Below are 16318 nucleotides of genomic sequence, written 5' to 3' on the forward strand. Positions count from 1 at the left end.
AGGGATAGGTTGGCCTCAGTCAGTCTCTGGAAAACATCCCGTAACAGCTCTCTGTGCTCCTCCAACGTGGAGGAATAAACCAGAACGTCGTCTATGAAGCACATGACCCCTCTGTCTAGCAGGTCTGCAAAAATAGTGCTCATAATGCATTGAAAAGAGGCCGCAGAATTTCGGGCTCCCTGTGGCATTCTGGCCATCTGATACTTTCCAAAAGGGGTTTGAAAAGCAAAGTATTTCTTGTGCTCAGGGTGGAGAGGTATCTGGTAGTAACCTGAGTTTAGATCCAGTTTAGAGAAATACGTAGCTCCCTTTAGACTGCTCAGAATCTCTGACACATTTGGCATGGGGAAATCGATAGGTTTTGTGACTTGATTAATTTTCCTGAGGTCCAGCACTATTCTAATTCCCCCTTCAGCTTTTTTCACGACTAGCAGTGGACTATTCCACTTGGATTGTGACCTTTCTATAATTCCGGCCCTTTCCATCAGCGAGATCTCTTCCCTTAGTTTTGGGATCTGGGCTTGGGGAATACGGTACTGCGGAGTGAAAATGGGGTTGTCCTGGGTTACATGGACCTCGTGCTCGGTTAAATTCGTAGAGCCCAGCTCGGACACCCTTTCGGTAAACAAATGCCCATATTCGTTTATCAGATTCCTTACTTCCGCAGGCCAATTTGGTCCTTCCGGCACCCTATTTTCTTGAGTCACGCACGTCTCAATCTCTCCAGTGGTTCTCGTGATACCTGAGACCGGTGAACTGACCCCTTGGTCGAACAATAACTTATTTTTCTTCAGGTCTATAACGCATCCAGCCTCCCTTAATAGGTCTATCCCCACTATCACATCGTATCCAGCGCCCATTATCCCCGGAGCTACTAGAAACTGGTATCTCACTACTTCGCTTCCCTTTCCTAATGCTGCATCCTCTGTTACTAAATACTTTGTCGGCCAATCGCCCCGGCCTATACCCTTCAATGTATATTCCTCGCAGGCCTGTACATTGTTTTCTCCCCGGATGTCCCTGTACTTTAAATAGAAATTCCAGGTCATTAGTGACCGGGTAGCCCCGCTGTCGATGAGCATCCGGCTATCCACCCCGCCGATGCTGCCGTCTACGTAAAATAAGGTATCGTTGCTTGCATTGCTTCTTACCGACTCTATGTGTATGCCCTTTCTTGGATAATGCTTCCCTATATGCCCACTTGGTCCCCCGGTGACGGACTTTTTTTGTATTAAGGCTGGCCTATCTCCTCTGTAGCCCTGCAAATAGCTGCCCTTCTTATCCGTAGTGTGTCTTTCCCCCATCCGTTGGTCCGAGTGTATAGGCCTACTCACGTGGTGATTTCTATTTTGGTGGCAATATTCTCCCCTTTCCCAGTTATCTTTGGTACCCCGTTTCACTTTGCAGTAGCGGGTCCAATGGTCTGAGTTCTGGCACTTATAACACCATTTACGACCGCCGTCCTTGTCTCCTCCCTCGTTTGTTCGTGAAACTGTACCCAATCTTTGTTTCACTTCCGTTTGTTGCTGATTTTCTCTAGCATCATTGCTTAAAGAGAGCCTTTCCATCATCCACTCCATCTTTCTTTCGATGCTATTTAAGTGTTTAGCTAACCCTTCGGTTTCGCTTCCCCATTCCCTCGATTCCTTTCCTGTTTCAGGCTGCTTTCTGACGGTCATTGCGTTTATTTCCCTTGCCCCCGTATTTTTGCTAAAGTTCTCAAGCCTTTCTTCCTCTAATGAGTGGGTGTACGCGTCTGTTAATGTTTCTGGATTTTTTCTTAGTACTTCTTTTTTAAAATTGTGCCTGAGCCCTGTGATGAACTGCCCAGTTAGTATTTTTTCGAATGCCTGTTTCTCCGATTCCGATGTTTCTGTGTCTAGTTTTAAATTTAGGAGGCGCTGGTGGAATTCGCTTACTGTTTCGCGAGTGGTTTGCATGTATCCTCCCAATTTTCCTACGCTTGTTAGCAAGTCATTCTTTTTCCCAAATAATTTTCTTAATGTCTCAGTGAATCTGTGGAGCGTTACTATTTCTTCTGCCACTGTAGCCTGCCTGTATTTTTCTAATGCCTGTCCTTCTAATTTAAATTCCCCTATAGTTATGACATCCATATCGCTTAGCTCTTCCTTATCCTTAATTAGCTTTAATTTATTAATAAATTTTTCCACTCTTTCACCTGATTCTCCCTTGAATGGTTTCAAATACTTGCTGTATTTGATTTGTCCTGACCCCCTTGCTACTCCGCTTACCATTCTCACCTCTGGTTTTTCTTGGCCTTCATGTTCGTCACTGTGGCCCCCAAAATTTTCGCAGTCCTCGCCGCGTTTCCTACCCTTTCTTGGCATTTTTATTTTATATCTATTAATCTCTAGCTATCAACTTTAACTAATTAATATGTCTGCCGATTAATCTTTCTACAATTCTTTAACTATATTAGATAATCCAATTCAATTTACCATTAACATTTACCTGGTTGATCAATAATCAAATAGTAAAAATTCAACATCCAATAATTATAAAACTTATTAAGTTTTACCTATCTATCCTTGAAGTTTCCCTGTCCGGTCTCACTAATTAATTCAATTGTACATAAATAATAATTTCCAGTTCAACGCTAAATCAATACTTGCCTCTAAAATCCACCGTTATTTACCTGTTCAATCTAAAATTCATTCAACAATAATCAACTCAGTAATACATATATAATTTCTAACTTACGCTTTCTGGCTCGCCAGCTGAATTTTTTCTATCAGTTTCAGCAACTGGATTGCATGTATATATACATGTATATATATTCATGTCATTCTGAACTCAGCCTTCCGTTGTGCAGAATTATCCTGGCTGGCTCGCCAATTGTGGGGGTGGGGCGTGTTTATTATTGTGGGGGGTTTATTGTGGGGCTGGTGTATTATTGTTCTTCTTGTTTGGTCCAATTTTCTTTATATATTTTTTTTTTTTATAATTTATCCCCTTTTTATATATGTATATCCCCGTAGTCCAATCCTCCCACTTTAGCATCTGACTTGTTTGTTCTCAGAAGATTACCTGACTCGAAGGGGACCTTAATTATTTTAAGTATTTCTCCACAGGATTGGCTGAGTTTCGGAATGACAGACTCCAACACATGAATGTAAAATAAAACAATGTTTATTAACATATCATACAGAAACTAATAATAGTGACTTGTTATTTCATTAACCTTTATATGTGTAAATATCTTGTTCAAACTCCAATGTTTTATCATCAGATATCCTATTCTAATACACATTATTATTCATTATGCAATGGTCTTCGTGTTCTTTACAGGGACTTGGATAGGTCGTGGTATTCACTTCACATAGATTCTTCCAACTCTTCTTCTGAACAGTCTATATAATACACCAACAACTACCAGCCAATGAACTGGCTCACAAAAACCTTCAGAGTTCGTGTCTCAATTTGTAAGAAAATTTCATTTATTCAATTAGACACCTTTACTGCAATCAGGTTAACAGGAAATATTAATCAATTCAATTTAACATTACCCTTCAGGACCGTTAATCCTCTATACCTTTATATATATCACTTTTAATTAGCCCCTACTCAAATCAGAAATACTCTCCACAAATCAACTCATTATAAATCAAAATTCCAACCTTTAACTTCATATATAATATAAAAACCTTTCCCAACTTTAAACAATTCTCAGTTATCTATTATACCCTCTCCTTCCATCAAGCATTTATATGAGGGGCTTCATTTCAAATTTAGGCTACGTCTGTTTTAAATACATTACACCTTTATACATATATTCATTGCTTAAATCTCCCTCCTTAACTATATATATACTTATTTCTCCTAAAGTCCTCTCCTTAATAAATTAGGTACACCTATTTCGGTAAACTCTATAGCACTTACATGTTTGGCCTGGAACTTTCCTCTCTGCTCAGCTTCCTTTCATATCGGTCATTCAGGTACTGGAATGCGGGGGCGCTCATTTGGGGATCTCGGTGATTTATGGTGTCTCCCTACCGGATACTGCACTGCTGGAATCAATCAGGGTCGCATACTCTTTACCGGTCAGCATTTCTTCTTCCGTGGATAGAGGGGTTTTCGAGTAGGTCAATGGTTCGACCACTCATTCGACTGGCTTTGCCTATATAATTCTCAGGGTGTGATTCTTCCTCACTATGGCTTCCATGTTTACAGGTGAACATTCCTACTGGCTGTCGGGATATGCAGAATTTCTATCACTGCTTCCATCTACCTCAGGTCTGCAGCTATCACCCAAACTAGACTGCTGCTCTGCTTTGTATCGTTCTCCAACTCCTTCAAATCATCCTCCAGACCGCTCCGAAAACTTCTTCCGACTCTCACGAAAACTTTTCCAGAATGCCCCGAAACTTCTTCCGAATGCCACGAAAGCTTCTCCCTGAATGCCACGAAAACTTCTTCCTAATCTCCCTCTCAAAATTCCCTCCACTTTCTTCCTGGCCAATAGGAGATCTGCGCATCCCTTTTCCTGTGCTCTCATTTGTCTCCTCTCATCTTCCGTGGGCGGGTCTTCTTCCCAACTTCCGTGGCCTAGAATATACGAGAACCATCTAGAACGAGAGGCGGAAGTTCAGGTTAACTGAGAAACGTCACAGCTCTTCCCGTGACCTCACGCGCGCACACCTGGTGACGTCGCCCACCTCTACTAGCGTTCCACCGTGAAATTTCTAAGAGAGCCAACTTAAGTGCTCTTGGCCCTTACTATGGTGCATCTGCCTCTGTCTTAATGGGGATTTGTCACGGTTATTTACTTTTACTGACTCGTCAAAGAATTTCCATACAAACAAACTACAACTAAACAGGGAGTGACTGGAAGGTATTTTTGAATTCCAGAGCCTCTTAACCCATGTTGTTTTTATCAGAAAACCACTATTCGTATTACAGTTAACATTCTCATAATATTTAACAATTTTTATTAATTAATGTAAGGACGGGTCCTTACATAGCATTCCTCTTCCCCTAAAAAAATTTATATTCCATATATAAATTTTTTTCTTTTCTGTCCTCAGATGGATATGACCTTATCCCAGATCCACTTTATCGACAGCCAATCTCCTCTAATTGCCTTTCTATATTTTCTAATTACACTTATATACCAGACATTACTTAAACTTATATTAAGCTTCATTACCTACTCCCATCCCATATTTTCGTCGAATACTGCTCCTAGATACATTTGCTGCATCCTGTTTATTTCCTTTATACACGGCTACTTATGGTACATTATCCTCTGACACCAAACTCACCTTGGTGAAGTCTCCTATAGTCCGTCCTTGGGGTATTTCGCAACTGGTACCTTTCCTTGCCGACTTGTTGGGGACACCTTTGCTCCTCCCCCCTTCGTCCAGTGGTTATTTCTCTTGACCGTGTTTGCACACATCTCCTCCCTCTTCCTTCCAAAACGCAATCATTTATTATTGGTTTCACTTGGAAGTGATACCTTTTTAACCTATCTTCGTGTTCAACCCGTTCGTTTCGGGGGTTATTTACCTGTCTCAACTTATAAGTTACGGGGGAAAGTTTCGCTATCACCCTGAACGGCCCCTTAGCTTGTTTAAGCCATTTTTTTTCTTTTTGTCCCTCATTTTTAATTAAAACCCAGTCTCCTTCATTAATCTGCTTATGTATCCGTCCCTTATTGGCCATATCCCTCCTCCTAGCACTATTTCGTAGGCTGGCTTCCTTGGCCATCTCTCTAGCGGTCTCGAATCGATCGATTAGCTCTCTCTTGAAATCCTGAATGTCATTATATTTCGGCCGGGTGCTGTCATCCGACAAATCCCACGGGAACCTAGGATCGAACCCGAGTAGTAGAAAGGATGGCTTCTCCAAGACACTGCGGTGGATGGCTGTCCTAACAGCGAATAATGCATAGGGAATTTGCTCATCCCAGTTGTCTCCCACTCTATTACTAAGATGAGACAGTGCTTTCTTTAATGTTCTATTTAGTCTCTCACACATCCCGTTGCATTGTGCCCTATAAGGTGCCGTGAATATTCGCTTTATCTTTAGTAACTCGCATACCTGCAACATTAATTCTGACTGGAAATTCGGCCCGCGGTCAGTTAATATTGTGTCACTGCACCCGTATCTACACACCACGTGTTCTAAGTATGCTTTGGCGATAGTTGAAGCTGCCTGATCCTTCAAGGGAATGGCTTCTGGATACCTGGTGAGCATGTCAATCACCGTAAGAAGGTACCGATTTCCATTCCTAGTGATGGGCAATGGTCCCACAATATCCATAGAGATCGCCTCAAAAGCTTGATTAGGACTCAGGTGTGCTTGCAGGGGGGCTCTACCCGTGAAGGTGTTCCGCACCTGACATTCGTGACAACAACGGCAAAACTCCCTTACATCCCGATCCAAACACTTCCAATAGTACCGGGTTTCAATCCTCTCCTTTGTTTTTCGGTAGCCCATATGCCCAGCCATAGGATGAGAATGGTACCGTCTTAATATCCACTCTATCATTTTCCTGGGGGCTACGAGCCTTCCCCCCTTTCCTTTCTCCCTTGACCCAGTCGTTTCATAACGGAGGATGCCTTCGCCATCCAACTTCAAACGATTGTTTTTCCCCTCCCTTTCAGTGCTGCTACCACCACTCTCTAGTTCCAGGTTTCGTATGATGGCCTTTAGGTCGGGATCTTCCCTTTGTGCCTTGCGTACGCGAACCCTTTCCCAATCGTCCTCTCCACAGATCTCGGCGTCTCCCTCGTGAGTTACCCCTAATACGTGTACCTGTTGCGTGCCCCCTAGTTCCCTCCCCTGATGGTCATATTCGGCTCTACTCAAAAAATCCGCCACCACATTTTGTGACCCCGGTATGTACTGCACCTCCAGGTCGTACTCCTGCAGTGCTATGCTCCACCGGACCAGCCTGTCATTCTTGTCCCTTATGTCCCGCAGAATTCTTAGAGGTTGGTGATCAGACAGAACGATTACCTTACGTCCATATAGGAGAAATCTAAATTTCTTCACCGCAAACACGATTGCTAGTGCCTCCTTCTCACAGGTGGCATAGTTCTTCTCATGTCTATTCAGCGGCCGACTACAGTAGCCTATAGGCTGCCTGCCCCCATCCGTTTCTTGCACCAACACCCCCGCTATAGTCTCCCTAGAGGCATCACAAACCAAAAAAATGGTTCTGAGGGGTTTGGGTGTGCCAGCAGAGGTCGCTGTGTTAGGGCCCCCTTTAAGGTTCTGAAGGCCTGAGCTGCCTGCTCATCCCATACGAACCTGTGCCCCTTTTTGGTTAAAGTGGTTAGCGGCCTCATTATCTCAGCACCATTTCTTATGTGTCGCCTGTAATAATTTGCCATACCGAGCACTCTCCTCACTTCCTTCACTGTGCGAGGGGGCTTCAAATTCTGAATTGCTTCTATATTTTTTTGGTTTGGCCTTATACCTTCTGTGGAAATGGTGTGCCCCAAATATTCTATCTCAGGGATCAAAAACTTGCACTTTGATGTTTTCAGGGATAGGTTGGCCTCAGTCAGTCTCTGGAAAACATCCCGTAACAGCTCTCTGTGCTCCTCCAACGTGGAGGAATAAACCAGAACGTCGTCTATGAAGCACATGACCCCTCTGTCTAGCAGGTCTGCAAAAATAGTGCTCATAATGCATTGAAAAGAGGCCGCAGAATTTCGGGCTCCCTGTGGCATTCTGGCCATCTGATACTTTCCAAAAGGGGTTTGAAAAGCAAAGTATTTCTTGTGCTCAGGGTGGAGAGGTATCTGGTAGTAACCTGAGTTTAGATCCAGTTTAGAGAAATACGTAGCTCCCTTTAGACTGCTCAGAATCTCTGACACATTTGGCATGGGGAAATCGATAGGTTTTGTGACTTGATTAATTTTCCTGAGGTCCAGCACTATTCTAATTCCCCCTTCAGCTTTTTTCACGACTAGCAGTGGACTATTCCACTTGGATTGTGACCTTTCTATAATTCCGGCCCTTTCCATCAGCGAGATCTCTTCCCTTAGTTTTGGGATCTGGGCTTGGGGAATACGGTACTGCGGAGTGAAAATGGGGTTGTCCTGGGTTACATGGACCTCGTGCTCGGTTAAATTCGTAGAGCCCAGCTCGGACACCCTTTCGGTAAACAAATGCCCATATTCGTTTATCAGATTCCTTACTTCCGCAGGCCAATTTGGTCCTTCCGGCACCCTATTTTCTTGAGTCACGCACGTCTCAATCTCTCCAGTGGTTCTCGTGATACCTGAGACCGGTGAACTGACCCCTTGGTCGAACAATAACTTATTTTTCTTCAGGTCTATAACGCATCCAGCCTCCCTTAATAGGTCTATCCCCACTATCACATCGTATCCAGCGCCCATTATCCCCGGAGCTACTAGAAACTGGTATCTCACTACTTCGCTTCCCTTTCCTAATGCTGCATCCTCTGTTACTAAATACTTTGTCGGCCAATCGCCCCGGCCTATACCCTTCAATGTATATTCCTCGCAGGCCTGTACATTGTTTTCTCCCCGGATGTCCCTGTACTTTAAATAGAAATTCCAGGTCATTAGTGACCGGGTAGCCCCGCTGTCGATGAGCATCCGGCTATCCACCCCGCCGATGCTGCCGTCTACGTAAAATAAGGTATCGTTGCTTGCATTGCTTCTTACCGACTCTATGTGTATGCCCTTTCTTGGATAATGCTTCCCTATATGCCCACTTGGTCCCCCGGTGACGGACCTTTTTTGTATTAAGGCTGGCCTATCTCCTCTGTAGCCCTGCAAATAGCTGCCCTTCTTATCCGTAGTGTGTCTTTCCCCCATCCGTTGGTCCGAGTGTATAGGCCTACTCACGTGGTGATTTCTATTTTGGTGGCAATATTCTCCCCTTTCCCAGTTATCTTTGGTACCCCGTTTCACTTTGCAGTAGCGGGTCCAATGGTCTGAGTTCTGGCACTTATAACACCATTTACGACCGCCGTCCTTGTCTCCTCCCTCGTTTGTTCGTGAAACTGTACCCAATCTTTGTTTCACTTCCGTTTGTTGCTGATTTTCTCTAGCATCATTGCTTAAAGAGAGCCTTTCCATCATCCACTCCATCTTTCTTTCGATGCTATTTAAGTGTTTAGCTAACCCTTCGGTTTCGCTTCCCCATTCCCTCGATTCCTTTCCTGTTTCAGGCTGCTTTCTGACGGTCATTGCGTTTATTTCCCTTGCCCCCGTATTTTTGCTAAAGTTCTCAAGCCTTTCTTCCTCTAATGAGTGGGTGTACGCGTCTGTTAATGTTTCTGGATTTTTTCTTAGTACTTCTTTTTTAAAATTGTGCCTGAGCCCTGTGATGAACTGCCCAGTTAGTATTTTTTCGAATGCCTGTTTCTCCGATTCCGATGTTTCTGTGTCTAGTTTTAAATTTAGGAGGCGCTGGTGGAATTTGCTTACTGTTTCGCGAGTGGTTTGCATGTATCCTCCCAATTTTCCTACGCTTGTTAGCAAGTCATTCTTTTTCCCAAATAATTTTCTTAATGTCTCAGTGAATCTGTGGAGCGTTACTATTTCTTCTGCCACTGTAGCCTGCCTGTATTTTTCTAATGCCTGTCCTTCTAATTTAAATTCCCCTATAGTTATGACATCCATATCGCTTAGCTCTTCCTTATCCTTAATTAGCTTTAATTTATTAATAAATTTTTCCACTCTTTCACCTGATTCTCCCTTGAATGGTTTCAAATACTTGCTGTATTTGATTTGTCCTGACCCCCTTGCTACTCCGCTTACCATTCTCACCTCTGGTTTTTCTTGGCCTTCATGTTCGTCACTGTGGCCCCCAAAATTTTCGCAGTCCTCGCCGCGTTTCCTACCCTTTCTTGGCATTTTTATTTTATATCTATTAATCTCTAGCTATCAACTTTAACTAATTAATATGTCTGCCGATTAATCTTTCTACAATTCTTTAACTATATTAGATAATCCAATTCAATTTACCATTAACATTTACCTGCTTGATCAATAATCAAATAGTAAAAATTCAACATCCAATAATTATAAAACTTATTAAGTTTTACCTATCTATCCTTGAAGTTTCCCTGTCCGGTCTCACTAATTAATTCAATTGTACATAAATAATAATTTCAAGTTCAACGCTAAATCAATACTTGCCTCTAAAATCCACCGTTATTTACCTGTTCAATCTAAAATTCATTCAACAATAATCAACTCAGTAATACATATATAATTTCTAACTTACGCTTTCTGGCTCGCCAGCTGAATTTTTTCTATCAGTTTCAGCAACTGGATTGCATGTATATATACATGTATATATATTCATGTCATTCTGAACTCAGCCTTCCGTTGTGCAGAATTATCCTGGCTGGCTCGCCAATTGTGGGGGTGGGGCGTGTTTATTATTGTGGGGGGTTTATTGTGGGGCTGGTGTATTATTGTTCTTCTTGTTTGGTCTAATTTTCTTTATATATATTTTTTTTTTATAATTTATCCCCTTTTTATATATGTATATCCCCGTAGTCCAATCCTCCCACTTTAGCATCTGACTTGTTTGTTCTCAGAAGATTACCTGACTCGAAGGGGACCTTAATTATTTTAAGTATTTCTCCACAGGATTGGCTGAGTTTCGGAATGACAGACTCCAACACATGAATGTAAAATAAAACAATGTTTATTAACATATCATACAGAAACTAATAATAGTGACTTGTTATTTCATTAACCTTTATATGTGTAAATATCTTGTTCAAACTCCAATGTTTTATCATCAGATATCCTATTCTAATACACATTATTATTCATTATGCAATGGTCTTCGTGTTCTTTACAGGGACTTGGATAGGTCGTGGTATTCACTTCACATAGATTCTTCCAACTCTTCTTCTGAACAGTCTATATAATACACCAACAACTACCAGCCAATGAACTGGCTCACAAAAACCTTCAGAGTTCGTGTCTCAATTTGTAAGAAAATTTCATTTATTCAATTAGACACCTTTACTGCAATCAGGTTAACAGGAAATATTAATCAATTCAATTTAACATTACCCTTCAGGACCGTTAATAATCCTCTATACCTTTATATATATCACTTTTAATTAGCCCCTACTCAAATCAGAAATACTCTCCACAAATCAACTCATTATAAATCAAAATTCCAACCTTTAACTTCATATATAATATAAAAACCTTTCCCAACTTTAAACAATTCTCAGTTATCTATTATACCCTCTCCTTCCATCAAGCATTTATATGAGGGGCTTCATTTCAAATTTAGGCTACGTCTGTTTTAAATACATTACACCTTTATACATATATTCATTGCTTAAATCTCCCTCCTTAACTATATATATACTTATTTCTCCTAAAGTCCTCTCCTTAATAAATTAGGTACACCTATTTCGGTAAACTCTATAGCACTTACATGTTTGGCCTGGAACTTTCCTCTCTGCTCAGCTTCCTTTCATATCGGTCATTCAGGTACTGGAATGCGGGGGCGCTCATTTGGGGATCTCGGTGATTTATGGTGTCTCCCTACCGGATACTGCACTGCTGGAATCAATCAGGGTCGCATACTCTTTACCGGTCAGCATTTCTTCTTCCGTGGATAGAGGGGTTTTCGAGTAGGTCAATGGTTCGACCACTCATTCGACTGGCTTTGCCTATATAATTCTCAGGGTGTGATTCTTCCTCACTATGGCTTCCATGTTTACAGGTGAACATTCCTACTGGCTGTCGGGATATGCAGAATTTCTATCACTGCTTCCATCTACCTCAGGTCTGCAGCTATCACCCAAACTAGACTGCTGCTCTGCTTTGTATCGTTCTCCAACTCCTTCAAATCATCCTCCAGACCGCTCCGAAAACTTCTTCCGACTCTCACGAAAACTTTTCCAGAATGCCCCGAAACTTCTTCCGAATGCCACGAAAGCTTCTCCCTGAATGCCACGAAAACTTCTTCCTAATCTCCCTCTCAAAATTCCCTCCACTTTCTTCCTGGCCAATAGGAGATCTGCGCATCCCTTTTCCTGTGCTCTCATTTGTCTCCTCTCATCTTCCGTGGGCGGGTCTTCTTCCCAACTTCCGTGGCCTAGAATATACGAGAACCATCTAGAACGAGAGGCGGAAGTTCAGGTTAACTGAGAAACGTCACAGCTCTTCCCGTGACCTCACGCGCGCACACCTGGTGACGTCGCCCACCTCTACTAGCGTTCCACCGTGAAATTTCTAAGAGAGCCAACTTAAGTGCTCTTGGCCCTTACTATGGTGCATCTGCCTCTGTCTTAATGGGGATTTGTCACGGTTATTTACTTTTACTGACTCGTCAAAGAATTTCCATACAAACAAACTACAACTAAACAGGGAGTGACTGGAAGGTATTTTTGAATTCCAGAGCTTCTTAACCCATGTTGTTTTTATCAGAAAACCACTATTCGTATTACAGTTAACATTCTCATAATATTTAACAATTTTTATTAATTAATGTAAGGACGGGTCCTTACATAGCATTCCTCTTCCCCTAAAAAAATTTATATTCCATATATAAATTTTTTTCTTTTCTGTCCTCAGATGGATATGACCTTATCCCAGATCCACTTTATCGACAGCCAATCTCCTCTAATTGCCTTTCTATATTTTCTAATTACACTTATATACCAGACATTACTTAAACTTATATTAAGCTTCATTACCTACTCCCATCCCATATTTTCGTCGAATACTGCTCCTAGATACATTTGCTGCATCCTGTTTATTTCCTTTATACACGGCTACTTATGGTACATTATCCTCTGACACCAAACTCACCTTGGTGAAGTCTCCTATAGTCCGTCCTTGGGGTATTTCGCAACTGGTACCTTTCCTTGCCGACTTGTTGGGGACACCTTTGCTCCTCCCCCCTTCGTCCAGTGGTTATTTCTCTTGACCGTGTTTGCACACATCTCCTCCCTCTTCCTTCCAAAACGCAATCATTTATTATTGGTTTCACTTGGAAGTGATACCTTTTTAACCTATCTTCGTGTTCAACCCGTTCGTTTCGGGGGTTATTTACCTGTCTCAACTTATAAGTTACGGGGGAAAGTTTCGCTATCACCCTGAACGGCCCCTTAGCTTGTTTAAGCCATTTTTTTTCTTTTTGTCCCTCATTTTTAATTAAAACCCAGTCTCCTTCATTAATCTGCTTATGTATCCGTCCCTTATTGGCCATATCCCTCCTCCTAGCACTATTTCGTAGGCTGGCTTCCTTGGCCATCTCTCTAGCGGTCTCGAATCGATCGATTAGCTCTCTCTTGAAATCCTGAATGTCATTATATTTCGGCCGGGTGCTGTCATCCGACAAATCCCACGGGAACCTAGGATCGAACCCGAGTAGTAGAAAGGATGGCTTCTCCAAGACACTGCGGTGGATGGCTGTCCTAACAGCGAATAATGCATAGGGAATTTGCTCATCCCAGTTGTCTCCCACTCTATTACTAAGATGAGACAGTGCTTTCTTTAATGTTCTATTTAGTCTCTCACACATCCCGTTGCATTGTGCCCTATAAGGTGCCGTGAATATTCGCTTTATCTTTAGTAACTCGCATACCTGCAACATTAATTCTGACTGGAAATTCGGCCCGCGGTCAGTTAATATTGTGTCACTGCACCCGTATCTACACACCACGTGTTCTAAGTATGCTTTGGCGATAGTTGAAGCTGCCTGATCCTTCAAGGGAATGGCTTCTGGATACCTGGTGAGCATGTCAATCACCGTAAGAAGGTACCGATTTCCATTCCTAGTGATGGGCAATGGTCCCACAATATCCATAGAGATCGCCTCAAAAGCTTGATTAGGACTCAGGTGTGCTTGCAGGGGGGCTCTACCCGTGAAGGTGTTCCGCACCTGACATTCGTGACAACAACGGCAAAACTCCCTTACATCCCGATCCAAACACTTCCAATAGTACCGGGTTTCAATCCTCTCCTTTGTTTTTCGGTAGCCCATATGCCCAGCCATAGGATGAGAATGGTACCGTCTTAATATCCACTCTATCATTTTCCTGGGGGCTACGAGCCTTCCCCCCTTTCCTTTCTCCCTTGACCCAGTCGTTTCATAACGGAGGATGCCTTCGCCATCCAACTTCAAACGATTGTTTTTCCCCTCCCTTTCAGTGCTGCTACCACCACTCTCTAGTTCCAGGTTTCGTATGATGGCCTTTAGGTCGGGATCTTCCCTTTGTGCCTTGCGTACGCGAACCCTTTCCCAATCGTCCTCTCCACAGATCTCGGCGTCTCCCTCGTGAGTTACCCCTAATACGTGTACCTGTTGCGTGCCCCCTAGTTCCCTCCCCTGATGGTCATATTCGGCTCTACTCAAAAAATCCGCCACCACATTTTGTGACCCCGGTATGTACTGCACCTCCAGGTCGTACTCCTGCAGTGCTATGCTCCACCGGACCAGCCTGTCATTCTTGTCCCTTATGTCCCGCAGAATTCTTAGAGGTTGGTGATCAGACAGAACGATTACCTTACGTCCATATAGGAGAAATCTAAATTTCTTCACCGCAAACACGATTGCTAGTGCCTCCTTCTCACAGGTGGCATAGTTCTTCTCATGTCTATTCAGCGGCCGACTACAGTAGCCTATAGGCTGCCTGCCCCCATCCGTTTCTTGCACCAACACCCCCGCTATAGTCTCCCTAGAGGCATCACAAACCAAAAAAATGGTTCTGAGGGGTTTGGGTGTGCCAGCAGAGGTCGCTGTGTTAGGGCCCCCTTTAAGGTTCTGAAGGCCTGAGCTGCCTGCTCATCCCATACGAACCTGTGCCCCTTTTTGGTTAAAGTGGTTAGCGGCCTCATTATCTCAGCACCATTTCTTATGTGTCGCCTGTAATAATTTGCCATACCGAGCACTCTCCTCACTTCCTTCACTGTGCGAGGGGGCTTCAAATTCTGAATTGCTTCTATATTTTTTTGGTTTGGCCTTATACCTTCTGTGGAAATGGTGTGCCCCAAATATTCTATCTCAGGGATCAAAAACTTGCACTTTGATGTTTTCAGGGATAGGTTGGCCTCAGTCAGTCTCTGGAAAACATCCCGTAACAGCTCTCTGTGCTCCTCCAACGTGGAGGAATAAACCAGAACGTCGTCTATGAAGCACATGACCCCTCTGTCTAGCAGGTCTGCAAAAATAGTGCTCATAATGCATTGAAAAGAGGCCGCAGAATTTCGGGCTCCCTGTGGCATTCTGGCCATCTGATACTTTCCAAAAGGGGTTTGAAAAGCAAAGTATTTCTTGTGCTCAGGGTGGAGAGGTATCTGGTAGTAACCTGAGTTTAGATCCAGTTTAGAGAAATACGTAGCTCCCTTTAGACTGCTCAGAATCTCTGACACATTTGGCATGGGGAAATCGATAGGTTTTGTGACTTGATTAATTTTCCTGAGGTCCAGCACTATTCTAATTCCCCCTTCAGCTTTTTTCACGACTAGCAGTGGACTATTCCACTTGGATTGTGACCTTTCTATAATTCCGGCCCTTTCCATAAGCGAGATCTCTTCCCTTAGTTTTGGGATCTGGGCTTGGGGAATACGGTACTGCGGAGTGAAAATGGGGTTGTCCTGGGTTACATGGACCTCGTGCTCGGTTAAATTCGTAGAGCCCAGCTCGGACACCCTTTCGGTAAACAAATGCCCATATTCGTTTATCAGATTCCTTACTTCCGCAGGCCAATTTGGTCCTTCCGGCACCCTATTTTCTTGAGTCACGCACGTCTCAATCTCTCCAGTGGTTCTCGTGATACCTGAGACCGGTGAACTGACCCCTTGGTCGAACAATAACTTATTTTTCTTCAGGTCTATAACGCATCCAGCCTCCCTTAATAGGTCTATCCCCACTATCACATCGTATCCAGCGCCCATTATCCCCGGAGCTACTAGAAACTGGTATCTCACTACTTCGCTTCCCTTTCCTAATGCTGCATCCTCTGTTACTAAATACTTTGTCGGCCAATCGCCCCGGCCTATACCCTTCAATGTATATTCCTCGCAGGCCTGTACATTGTTTTCTCCCCGGATGTCCCTGTACTTTAAATAGAAATTCCAGGTCATTAGTGACCGGGTAGCCCCGCTGTCGATGAGCATCCGGCTATCCACCCCGCCGATGCTGCCGTCTACGTAAAATAAGGTATCGTTGCTTGCATTGCTTCTTACCGACTCTATGTGTATGCCCTTTCTTGGATAATGCTTCCCTATATGCCCACTTGGTCCCCCGGTGACGGACCTTTTTTGTATTAAGGCTGGCCTATCTCCTCTGTAGCCCTGCAAATAGCTGCCCTTCTTATCCGTAGTGT

The sequence above is a fragment of the Mastigoproctus giganteus genome, chromosome 9 (assembly GCF_048544385.1).
Source record: "Mastigoproctus giganteus isolate SK-2022 chromosome 9, ASM4854438v1, whole genome shotgun sequence".
Taxonomy (NCBI): Eukaryota; Metazoa; Arthropoda; class Arachnida; order Uropygi; family Thelyphonidae; genus Mastigoproctus; species Mastigoproctus giganteus.